Here is a 14396-nt window from a genome sequence, read left to right as displayed (position 1 = left end):
ATATGCAAATAAATACACATATATAAATATACAAATGCATACTTTATACTGTATACAAAATACACATATATACAGTACATACATATATACATATACACATACATACATACAAATATATACACAAATATATCCGTCCATACATCCATTTTCTACTGCTTGTCCCAGCTGCACTCGGGCGGAAGGCGGGGTACTCCCTGCACAAGTCAACCAAAATATATACAGTACATGTATATATTTTTACACGCATATACATCTATATGTGTAAAAATATACATGTATATATATCTCCACACACATATATACACACACATGTATGTATAAATATACATATATATGTACACATACAGTATATATATATACACAGTATATATGCTGTATATATGATATATATTCAGTAACTATATATATATATATATATATACACAAAAATATATACATATATACACAGTATTTATATATATATATACATATATAAATATATACATACATATATACACACATACAGTATATATATATACACATATATATACATACATATATACAGTATATTTGCATGCATATATACATATATATAGTATATATACATGCACATATATATACATACATATATACAGTATACATGCAAGCATATATACATATATAGTATATACTGTATATATATATATACACACACATATGTTTTTATACATATATATATATATATATATATATATATATATATATATATATATATATATATATATATATATATATATATATACATATATACACATTATATATACAGTATATAATGTGTATAAATGTATATTTATATATGTGTATATACACACATATGTGGATATATGTATATATATAAATATATATGTGTATGTGTATGTACAGTATATATACATATATAGTATATTTATCTATATACACACATATTTATACATATATACACATTATATATATTTAAATGTCTATATATGTATATCTATATATATGTGTATAAATATACATGTATGTATACATACATATTTCACCATATTCTTCTTAAACTTCTCTTAAATGACCATTACTGTTGTTTTAGTCATCAATTAACTTATTTTTACACTTGTACGGCAGTTAGCCATTATATCATTATTCAAGTTACTTTTGGTTTCATCGACAGTTTGACCCTGGAACAGATGATTTTTCTTCTAGTCTTAATTATAACCCGACTAGGTGGGGGAAAGCAGCAATATGTCCTCATCAAGACTTGAATTAATCCAACACTGCTGCTGGAATTACAACAAACTCATAAAGCAGACTTATAATTCTTATTACTTGTAAAAAAAAAAAAAAAAAAAAAAAAAAGTACAGTAAGAGGACTGAATGATGATAGAAAAGTGTGAAGTAGATGTTATCTGCAAGCGTCGTCATTACATGAGCGCCTTTTGGAAATGTTTATAATTAGACACAACAAAACATTATGAAGCCATAATTCAACTCTTGTCTAATTCACCTGCAGGCACTTTGGAACTTTACTCAAGTGGAGCACACACTTGCCTCTGCTGTCCACCGTCTGCAGGTGTGTCTGCAGGTGTGTCTGCATGTGTGTCTGCATGTGTGTGTGTGTGTGTGTGTGTTCAGCAGCGTTGGGACTAACGCGTTACAAAGTAACGCGTTACTGTAACGCCGTTAGTTTCGGCGGTAACTAGTAATCTAACGCGTTATTTTTTTTTATTCAGTAATTTAGTTACCGTTACTACATGATGCGTTACTGCGTTATTTTACGTTACTTTTGATGTAGTATCGCCTAGAAACAGAAGCGCTGCGGTGTCGTTCTTCTGAATCTTCCTCTGTCACAAGCCGGAGAGAAGAAAAGAGGCGCGGGGGCGGGGGGGGAGGGGAGGGGAGGTTTGATCCGCGGTTTGATATATGAAACAAAAAAAAAAGTTGTTGGCACGTTCAGTCCACACACAGCGTGGTCATGGCGAGCGCAATAACGGAGGAGCTTGAACGCCCCGCGCCATTGAATCGGTGTGTTTATAAGTGCAGATTCGGTTGTGCAAAACGAGGGTTTTAAACACATGCTGAACGTGCTTGAACCACGTTACGACATCCCGTCGCGCACCCACTTCAGCAATAAGATTGTGCCAGATCTTTATGAGCAGGAGAAGAAAAAAGTTGTGGATGAACTATCCCGAGCATCATCTGTTGCGCTCATGACAGACGGGTGGACGTCCAGCGGAACTATAAGCGCTCACTTCATCACAGCAGACTGGGAGATGAGAATTAAGACACGCCCCCTCTACGAGAGTCACCTTGCGCAGGTGCTGACACAAGCAGTGGAGGAATGGAAGATAAAGATATCCCAGTCACACGTGATAATGCCAACAATCAAATAATTACAGAGAATGAGGCAGGAATGGGACCACAGATAGGTGCTTTGCACATGTAGTGAATTTGGCATCACAGAAGGGAATCTCAGTCAATAGGATGGAGCGCCTCCTTGGGAGGATCAGGAAGGTTTCTTACTTCCACCCAAGCACAACAGCTGCTCATGTGCTTAAGACAAAGCAAGAAATGCTAAAGCTGCCTGCTCATACATGATGTCCCAACGAGGTGGAACTCCACTTATGATATGTTGAAGCAGCAGGCAGCTATATACTCTGCATTGACCCACAACACCCTGAAGACAAATGTCACCCTGTCTGATGATGATGTGAGAGTGGCAGATGAGGTCCTCTAGGTGCTTAAACCCCTCAAAAGTGTTACATCTCTACTGAGCACTGAAACTTCACCATCTGTGTCAATGATCCTGCCACTGAAAACAAGGATTGTACAATCCATGGCTCCAAGTGTGGAAGACAGCAGCATCACTCCAGATGTCAGCCTTTATTTCACTACCTATGTTTCAAGGAAGATGATGTTTCTTCTTATGTTGCACTTAAACTTGTTTTTTATTAATGGTCATTGGTCCAAGTTTAAAGAAAGGAGGAATGCCTTTTTATGTTGCACTGTTTTTCATTCATTATGTTAAAAGGAAAATAAAAATGCATGTCAAGTTGATCAACAGATTGTATTATTCTCCAGTGCAATAACAGTACTAAAATGAAGGCAAAAAGGGCATTAATGGGAGCTTTAAAAAAAAAGAAGAAAAAAAGAAGTAACTAAATAGTTACTTTTCACAGTAACGCATTACTTTTTGGTGTAAGTAACTGAGTTAGTAACTGAGTTACTTTTGAAATAAAGTAACTAGTAACTGTAACTAGTTACTGGTTTTCAGTAACTAACCCAACACTGGTGTTCAGTGGGTGTTGAAGGTTTGATGGACTACATACTCAATCATATTTTCAACAATATTATCAAGTTTACTGGGAGAAAGCAGCTGAGAAACAATCAAGTTTGTCTAAAACCTTCAACTTTGTGGTTTCAGTCCACTATTTAGACATTTTGTGCGCGTTTGACAAGCCTCCGTGTAAATATGTCGGATGGCCAGGAAAACTAATCTGAGAAATGATTAAAAAGAGTGATCACATTTGTAGTCAGAAAACCATTTAGTTGTAAAAGAAAATTACTTATATTAGAGCTGTTAAAGGATTAAAATATGTAATCGCAAATAATCACATTTTGTCCGTAGTTAACTCGCAATTAGTCGATTACATATATACATTCATACATATATATATATATGTATATATATATATATATATATATATATATATATATATATATATATATATACACATACATACATATATATATATACATATATATATACATACATATATATATATATATATATATATACATACATATATACAGTATATATATACACACATATATATACATATACAGTATATACATATACATATATATATACACACATATATATATATATATATATATATATATATATATACATGTATATATATACATATATTTATGCATATATATATATACATACACATACATATATACATACATATATATATATATATACACATACATATATACATACATACATATATATACATATATATACAGTACATACACCCACATATACAAATATATATACATATATACATACATATATATATATATATACATATATACGTACATATATATGTGCATATTTATGTACATATATACAAACATATATACATACATATATATACATATATACATACATATACATACATACATATATATATACATACATACATACATACATATACAGTATATATGCATATACACATTATACTGTACATATATATATATATATATATATATATATATATATATATATATATGTCTTAATAAGGTTATCCAAAAAATAGTGCTCAATACCGTAGTAGAGCGCAATATATGTATGTGTGGGGGAAAAAAAAATCACAAGACTACTTCATCTCCACAGGCCTGTTTCATGAGGGGTTCCCTCAATCATCAGATGATTGAGGGAACCCCTCATGAAACAGGCCTGTAGAGATGAAGTAGTCTTGTGATTTTTTTTCCCACACATACATATATATATATATATATATATATATATATATATATATATATATATATATATATATATATATATATATATATATATATAACTCCAAAACCAACAAAGGCTGTAACTGTCGAAAGAAACCTGATTGCCCTCTCAACGGGGGGTGCTTACAAACATCAGTTGTCTACCAATCTAAGGTAATACGCAAGGACATTAACACATCCGACACATATGTAGGATTAACCGAGGGAGAATTCAAAACCAGATGGAACAATCACAAGGCTTCTTTCAGGAACAAAAACCTGCGAAATACCACAGAACTCAGCAAACACATTTGGGACCTCAAAGACAATAATGTTGAATATTCAATAACATGGCAAATTCTTGCATCCAGCACACCTTACAATAGTGGTAATAAAAGATGCAACCTATGCTTGAAAGAGAAACTGTTTATTATTTACCGTCCAGACCTGTCATCCCTCAACAAGCGCAGCGAAATTGTAACAGCATGCCGCCACAGACGGAAACACCTCCTAGGTAACACATGAGCCAATCACCACGCCCCTACGCCAGCCTGTACCCACCCACTCTGTGCCCTATATAAACCATGGTATGTGAATGCTCCCATTAAAATCTCCTGATGATTGAGGGAACCCCTCATGAAACAGGCCTGTAGAGATGAAGTAGTCTTGTGATTTTTTCCCACACATACATATATATATATATATATATATATATATATATATATATATATATATATATATATATATATATATATATATATATATATATATATATATATATATATATATACACACACAAAGTATATACATACCATATATCTACATGTATGCATATACATATATATACAAAGTTTATGTACACTCATATTCATATACATATACACATATATATGTATATACATTTTTTTTTTTTTTTTCTAAATATATACACATCATTGTTATAATCTGTCTTGTATTTGATTCCAATCAACTCATAGCACATTTGAGCCCCACAAAAAAAGAAGAAAGTCAGAAAGAATTGTTGTTCCAACACTTCCATACATCCATATATGCATGAAGTACTGCGCTGCTTCCCATGAATATGATTAGCCTCCGAAAAGGAACGGTTACAGTCAGAAGTGAACAAGTAGGTTTGTACGCTCTGTCGGACAAAAATCATCTTATTCATGCAGTCGCCTTGCTGAAAATGCCAAAAGAGAGTCAATCTAACATGCATGTGGCGCTAAGAGTGGAGACCAAAAAAAAAGAAAGCAATCCTTCAAAGTGTGCAGCTTTTCTTTATACTGCAATACTGCAATACTGCAATACTGCAATACTGTAATACTGTAATACTGCAATACTGTAATACTGCAATACTGTAATACTGCAATACTGTGCCTCCCGCTCTCTGTTTGACAACAAACACTGTTTGCTGATCAGCACTTTCTCATGTCACTCAACACTTGCTATTAGGTACGGGTTGAAAATATAAATATGAAAGTTATCATGGGAGTACATTACAATAGATGTTTGGTTTTTTTGCTTTTTTATTTTTATTTTTTAATTAATGTCGTGTTCAAAAAAGACTAATATTTTAAAAAAAAAAGTCTAAATATTAGGAGAATAATGTCACAATTTTGCTGAAAATGTATCCATATATAATTACATTTTATTAAATTTTTATTCATTTTTCTTGTTATTCAGTACATTACAATAGACATTTTTTTTTGTAAATTATTGTTGCGTTAAAAAAAGGCTAATATTCCAAAAATGTCTAAATATTAGGAGAATCATGTCATAATTGTGCTGAAAATTAATTCATACATAATTACATTTTATAAAAATTGTATTCATTTTTTTGTTATTCAATACATTACAATATATGCTTTTTTTAATTCCTATTTTTTAATTAATGTCGTGTTCAAAAACGGCTAATATTAAAACAAAAAGTCAAAATATTAGGAGAATATTGTCATAATTTTGCTGAAAAAGTATTCATGTATAATTACATTTTATTAAATGTTTATTAATTTTTTTTGTTATTTGTTAAATTAAAATATGTTTAAAAAAAAAATGTATTCTTATTTTTAATATTAATGTTGTGTTTAAAAAAGGCTAACATTCCCCCCCAAAAATAACAAAATATTAGGAGAATAATGTCATAATTTTGCTGAAAATTAATTCATATATAATTACATTTTATTTTAAAAAAATGTGTTATTGATTACATTACAATAAAAGTGTTTTTTTTTTGCTTTTTTTTTATTGTATTTTTTTTAATTAATGTCGTGTTCAAAAAACGCTAATATTCCCACTCTCTGTTTGACAACAAACACTGTTTGCTGATCAGCACTTTCTCATGTCACTCAACACTTGCTATTAGGTACGGGTTGTTCTGACATACTGTATGACATACTGTATATATACAGTATCTGCACGCACGTCACACGTTGTCAGCGTCACCATATGTCAGCACAAAACCAACACAAAAAGAGTCTTGTTCGCATGATAAAAGCACACCAAATATTTACAAATGAGGAAATACAGCATTCGTAGTCAATAAAATATGAAAGTTGGCATGGGAGTACATTACAATAGATGTTTGGTTTTTTTGCTTTTTTATTTTTATTTTTTAATTAATGTCGTGTTCAAAAAAGACTAATATTTTTAAAAAAAAAGTCTAAATATTAGTAGAATAATGTCACAATTTTGCTGAAAATGTATCCATATATAATTACATTTTATTAAATTTTTATTCATTTTTCTTGTTATTCAGGACATTACAATAGACGTTTTTCTTTGTAAATTATTGTTGTGTTAAAAAAAGGCTAATATTCCAAAAATGTCTAAATATTAGGAGAATCATGTCATAATTTTGCTGAAAATTAATTCATATATAATTACATTTTATAAAAATTTTATTCAGATTTTTTTGTTATTCAATACATTACAATATATGCTTTTTTTAATTCCTATTTTTTAATTAATGTCGTGTTCAAAAACGGCTAATATTAAAACAAAAAGTCAAAATATTAGGAGAATATTGTCATCATTTTGCTGAAAAAGTATTCATGTATAATTACATTTTATTAAATGTTTATTAATTTTTTTTGTTTTTTGTTAAATTAAAATATGTTTAAAAAAATATATATATTCTTATTTTTAATATTAATGTTGTGTTTAAAAAAGGCTAACATTCCCCCCCAAAAATAACAAAATATTAGGAGAATAATGTCATAATTTTGCTGAAAATTAATTCATATATAATTACATTTTATTTTAAAAAAAATGTGTTATTGATTACATTACAATAAAAGTGTTTTTTTTTTTTTGCTTTTTTTTTATTGTATTTTTTTAATTAATGTCGTGTTCAAAAAACGCTAATATTCCCACTCTCTGTTTGACAACAAACACTGTTTGCTGATCAGCACTTTCTCATGTCACTCAACACTTGCTATTAGGTACGGGTTGTTCTGACATACTGTATGACATACTGTATATATACAGTATCTGCACGCACGTCACACGTTGTCAGCGTCACCATATGTCAGCACAAAACCAACACAAAAAGAGTCTTGTTCGCATGATAAAAGCACACCAAATATTTACAAATGAGGAAATACAGCATTAGTAGTCAATAAAATATGAAAGTTAGCATGGGAGTACATTACAATAGATGTTTGGTTTTTTTGCTTTTTTATTTTTATTTTTTAATTAATGTCGTGTTCAAAAAAGACTAATATTTTAAAAAAAAGTCTAAATATTAGGAGAATAATGTCACAATTTTGCTGAAAATTTATCCATATATAATTACATTTTATTAAATTTTTATTTATTTTTCTTGTTATTCAGTACATTACAATAGACGTTTTTTTTTGTAAATTATTGTTGTGTTAAAAAAAGGCTAATATTCCAAAAATGTCTAAATATTAGGAGAATCATGTCATAATTGTGCTGAAAATTAATTCATACATAATTACATTTTATAAAATGTTTATTCATATTTTTTTGTTATTCAATACATTACAATATATGCTTTTTTTAATTCCTATTTTTTAATTAATGTCGTGTTCAAAAACGGCTAATATTAAAACAAAAAGTCAAAATATTAGGAGAATACTGTCATAATTTTGCTGAAAAAGTATTCATGTATAATTACATTTTATTAAATGTTTATTAATTTTTTTTGTTATTTGTTAAATTAAAATATGTTTAAAAAAAAAATGTATTCTTATTTTTAATATTAATGTTGTGTTTAAAAAAGGCTAACATTCCCCCCCAAAAATAACAAAATATTAGGAGAATAATGTCATAATTTTGCTGAAAATTAATTCATATATAATTACATTTTATTTAAAAAAAATGTGTTATTGATTACATTACAATAAAAGTGTTTTTTTTTTTTGCTTTTTTTTTTATTGTATTTTTTTAATTAATGTCGTGTTCAAAAAACGCTAATATTCCCACTCTGTGTTTGACAACAAACACTGTTTGCTGATCAGCACTTTCTCATGTCACTCAACACTTGCTATTAGGTACGGGTTGTTCTGACATACTGTATGACATACTGTATATATACAGTATCTGCACGCACGTCACACGTTGTCAGCGTCACCATATGTCAGCACAAAACCAACACAAAAAGAGTCTTGTTCGCATGATAAAAGAACATCAAATATTTACAAATGAGGAAATACAGCATTTGTAGTCAATAAAATATGAAAGTTAGCATGGGAGTACATTACAATAGATGTTTGGTTTTTTTGCTTTTTTATTTTTATTTTTTAATTAATGTCGTGTTCAAAAAAGACTAATATTTTTTTTTAAAAAGTCTAAATATTAGGAGAATAATGTCACAATTTTGCTGAAAATGTATCCATATATAATTACATTTTATTAAATTTTTATTAATTTTTCTTGTTATTCAGTACATTACAATAGACGGGTTTTTTTTGTAAATTATTGTTGTGTTAAAAAAAGGCTAATATTCCAAAAATTTCTAAATATTAGAAGAATCATGTCATAATTGTGCTGAAAATTAATTCATACATAATTACATTTTATAACATTTTTATTCATATTTTTTTGTTATTCAATACATTACAATATATGCTTTTTTTAATTCCTATTTTTTAATTAATGTCGTGTTCAAAAACAGCTAATATTAAAACAAAAAGTCAAAATATTAGGAGAATATTGTCATAATTTTGCTGTAAAAGTATTCATGTATAATTACATTTTATTAAATGTTTATTAATTTTTTTTGTTATTTGTTAAATTAAAATATGTTTTTTTAAATTTTTTATTCTTATTTTTAATATTAATGTTGTGTTTAAAAAAGGCTAACATTCCCCCAAAATATAACAAAATATTAGGAGAATAATGTCATAATTTTGCTGAAAATTAATTCATATATAATTACATTTTATTTAAAAAAAAATGTGTTATTGATTACATTACAATAAAAGGTTTTTTTTTTGCTTTTTTTTTTTTATTTTATTTTTTTAATTAATGTCGTGTTCAAAAAACGCTAATATTCCCACTCTCTGTTTGACAACAAACACTGTTTGCTGATCAGCACTTTCTCATGTCACTCAACACTTGCTATTAGGTACGGGTTGTTCTGACATACTGTATGACATACTGTACATATACAGTATCTGCACGCACGTCACACGTTGTCAGCGTCACCATATGTCAGCACAAAACCAACACAAAAAGAGTCTTGTTCGCATGATAAAAGCACACCAAATATTTACAAATGAGGAAATACAGCGTTAGTAGTCAATAAAATATGAAAGTTGGCATGGGAGTACATTACAATAGATGTTTGGTTTTTTTGCTTTTTTATTTTTATTTTTTAATTAATGTCCTGTTCAAAAAAGACTAATATTTAAAAAAAAAGTCTAAATATTAGGAGAATAATGTCACAATTTTGCTGAAAATGTATCCATATATAATCACATTTTATTAAATTTGTATTCATTTTTCTTGTTATTCAGTACATTACAATAGACGTTTTTTTTGTAAATTATTGTTGTGTTAAAAAAAGGCTAATATTCCAAAAATGTCTAAATATTAGGAGAATCATGTCATAATTGTGCTGAAAATTAATTCATACATAATTACATTTTATAAAAATTTTATTCATATTTTTTTGTTATTCAATACATTACGATATATGCTTTTTTTAATTCCTATTTTTTAATTAATGTCGTGTTCAAAAACGGCTAATATTAAAACAAAAAGTCAAAATATTAGGGGAATATTGTCATAATTTTGCTGAAAAAGTATTCATGTATAATTACATTTCATTAAATGTTTATTATTATTTTTTTGTTATTTGTTAAAATAAAATATGTTTTTAAAAAAAAATGTTATTCTTATTTTTAATATTAATGTTGTGTTTAAAAAAGGCTAACATCCCCCCCCAAAAATAACAAAATATTAGGAGAATAATGTCATAATTTTGCTGAAAATTAATTCATATATAATTACATTTTATTTTTTTTAAAATGTGTTATTGATTACATTACAATAAAAGTTTTTATTTTTTGCTTTTTTTTTTATTTTTTTTTTTTTTAATTAATGTCGTGTTCAAAAAACGCTAATATTCCCACTCTCTGTTTGACAACAAACACTGTTTGCTGATCAGCACTTTCTCATGTCACTCAACACTTGCTATTAGGTACGGGTTGTTCTCACATACTGTATGACATACTGTATATATACAGTATCTGCACGCACGTCACACGTTGTCAGCGTCACCATATGTCAGCACAAAACCAACACAAAAATAGTCTTGTTCGCATGATAAAAGCACACCAAATATTTACAAATGAGGAAATACAGCATTAGTAGTCAATAAAATATGAAAGTTAGCATGGGAGTACATTACAATAGATGTTTGGTTTTTTTGCTTTTTTATTTTTATTTTGTAATTAATGTCGTGTTCAAAAAAGACTAATATTAAAAAAAAAAGTCTAAATATTAGTAGAATAATGTCACAATTTTGCTGAAAATGTATCCATATATAATTACATTTTATTACATTTTTATTAATTCTTCTTGTTATTCAGTACATTACAATAGACGTTTTTCTTTGTAAATTATTGTTGTGTTAAAAAAAGGCTAATATTCCAAAAATGTATAAATATTAGGAGAATCATGTCATAATTTTGCTGAAAATAAATTCATACATAATTACATTTTATAAAATTTTTATTCATATTTTTTTGTTATCCAATACATTACAATATATGCTTTTTTTAATTCCTATTTTTTAATTAATGTCGTGTTCAAAAACGGCTAATATTAAAACAAAAAGTCAAAATATTAGGAGAATAATTTTGCTGAAAAAGTATTCATGTATAATTACATTTTATTAAATGTTTATTAATTTTTTTTTTTGTTATTTGTTAAATTAAAATATGTTTTTTTTAATTTTGTATTCTTATTTTTAATATTAATGTTGTGTTTAAAAAAGGCTAACATTCTCCCCAAAAAATAACTAAATATTAGGAGAATAATGTCATGATTTTGCTGAAAATTCATTCATATATAATTAAATTTGATTAAAAAAAACTTTTGTTATTCATTACATTACAATAAAAGTTTTTTTTTTGCTTTTTTTTAATTTTATTTTTTTAATTAATGTCGTATTAAAAAAAACACTAATATTCCCAAAAAAGGTCTAAATATTAGGAACATAATTTCATAATTTTGCTGAAAATTAATTAATATATAATTAAATTTTATTAAAATTGTATTAATATTTTTTGTTGTTATTCATTACATTAAAATAGATGGGTTTTTTTTGGTTTTTTATTTTTATTTTTTTAATTAATGTGTTCAAAAAAGGCTAATATTTTAAAAAAATCTAAATATTAGGAGAATAATCTCATAATTTTGCTGAAAATGTATTCATATATAATTACAATTTTTGTTATTCAATACATTATAATATATGTTGTTTTTTATTCCTATTTTTTAATTAATGTCGTGTTCAAAAACGGCTAATATTAAAACAAAAAGTCGAAATATTTGGAAAATAATGTCATAATTTTGCTGAAAATTTATTCATGTATAATTACATTTTAATAAATGTTTATTCATTTTTTTGTTATTCATTACATCAAAATATAGGTTTTTTTTTCTCTTGTTTTTTTTCTTTTTTATTAATGTTGTGTTCAAAAAAGGCTAACATTCCCCCCAGAAAATAACTAAATATTAGGAGAATAATGTCATAATTTTGCTGAAAATTAATTCATATATAATTAAATTTTATTAAAAAAACTTTTGTTATTCATTACATTACAATAAAAGTTTTTTTTTGCTTTTTATTTTATTTTATTTTTTTAATTAATGTCATATTAAAAAAAACGCTAATATTCCCAAAAAAAGGTCTAAATATTAGGAACATAATTTCATAATTTTGCTGAAAATTAATTAATATATAATTAAATGTTATTAAAATTGTATTAATATTTTTTGTTGTTATTCATTACATTAAAATAGATGTTTCTTTTGTTTTTTTATTTTATTTTTTATTTTTTTAATTAATGTGTTCAAAAAAGGCTAATATTAAAAAAAAATCTAAATATTAGGAGAATAATCTCATAATTTTGCTGAAAATGTATTCATATATAATTACATTTTATAACATTTTTATAAACATTTTTTGTTATTCAATACATTATAATATATGTTGTTTTTTATTCCTATTTTTTAATTAATGTCGTGTTCAAAAACGGCTAATATTAAAACAAAAAGTCGAAATATTTGGAAAATAATGTCATAATTTTGCTGAAAATGTATTCATGTATAATTACATTTTAATAAATGTTTATTCATTTTTTTGATATTCATTACATCAAAATATATGTTTTTTTTCTCTTGTTTTTTTTCTTTTTTTATTAATGTTGTGTTCAAAAAAGGCTAACATTCCCCCCCCAAAATATCTAAATATTAGGAGAATAATGTCATAATTTTGCTGAAAATGAATTCATATATAATTAAATTTTATTAAAAAAACTTTTGTTATTCATTACATTACAATAAAAGTTTTTTTTGTGCTTTTTTTTAATTTAATTTTTTAAATTAATGTCGTGTTCAAAAAAACGCTAATATTCCCAAAAAAGGTCTAAATATTAGGAACATAATTTTGCTGAAAATTATTAATATATAATTACATTTTATTAAAATGTTATTAATATTTTTTGTTGTTATTCATTACATTAAATGGATGTTTTTTTTGTTTTTTGTTTTTTTGGGGGTTTTTTTTAATTAATGTTTTGTTCAAAAAAGGCTAATATTCCCCCCCCCCCCCCAAGAGTCAAAATATTAGGAGAATAATGTCATAATTTTGCTGAAAATTAATTCATATATAATTAAATTGTATACAATTGTTAATAATATTTGTTTTTTGTTATTCATTACATTACAATAGAAGTTTATTTTTTTGCTTTTTTAAAAATGTTTTAATTAATGTTGTGTTCAGAAAAGGCTAATATTCCCCCCAGAAAGTCTAAATATTAGGAAAATAATTTCATAATTTTGCTGAAAATTAATTAATATATAATTACATTTCATTACATTTTTATTCATATTTTTTTTTTTTATTTATTACTTTTTTAGTAATACAATATGAAAGTTGGAATAAGAGAAAAATGTCATAATTTTGCTGAAAATTAATTAATATATAATCCCATTTTATTCATGTTTTTGTTATTCATTACATTATGTTTTTTTGCTTCATTTTTTAAATTAATGTTCAAAAACAGACTAATATTCCCAAAAAATTTCTAAATATTAGAAGAATAATGTCATAATTTTGATGAAAATGTATTCATTTATAATTATATTTTATTCAATATTATTCATATTTTTTATGTTATTCATTACATTACAATAGATGTTTTTTGATTCTT

Source organism: Nerophis lumbriciformis, linkage group LG14, assembly GCF_033978685.3.
Source record: "Nerophis lumbriciformis linkage group LG14, RoL_Nlum_v2.1, whole genome shotgun sequence".
Classification (NCBI taxonomy): Eukaryota; Metazoa; Chordata; class Actinopteri; order Syngnathiformes; family Syngnathidae; genus Nerophis; species Nerophis lumbriciformis.
Note: the sequence above shows the minus strand (reverse complement) of the source record.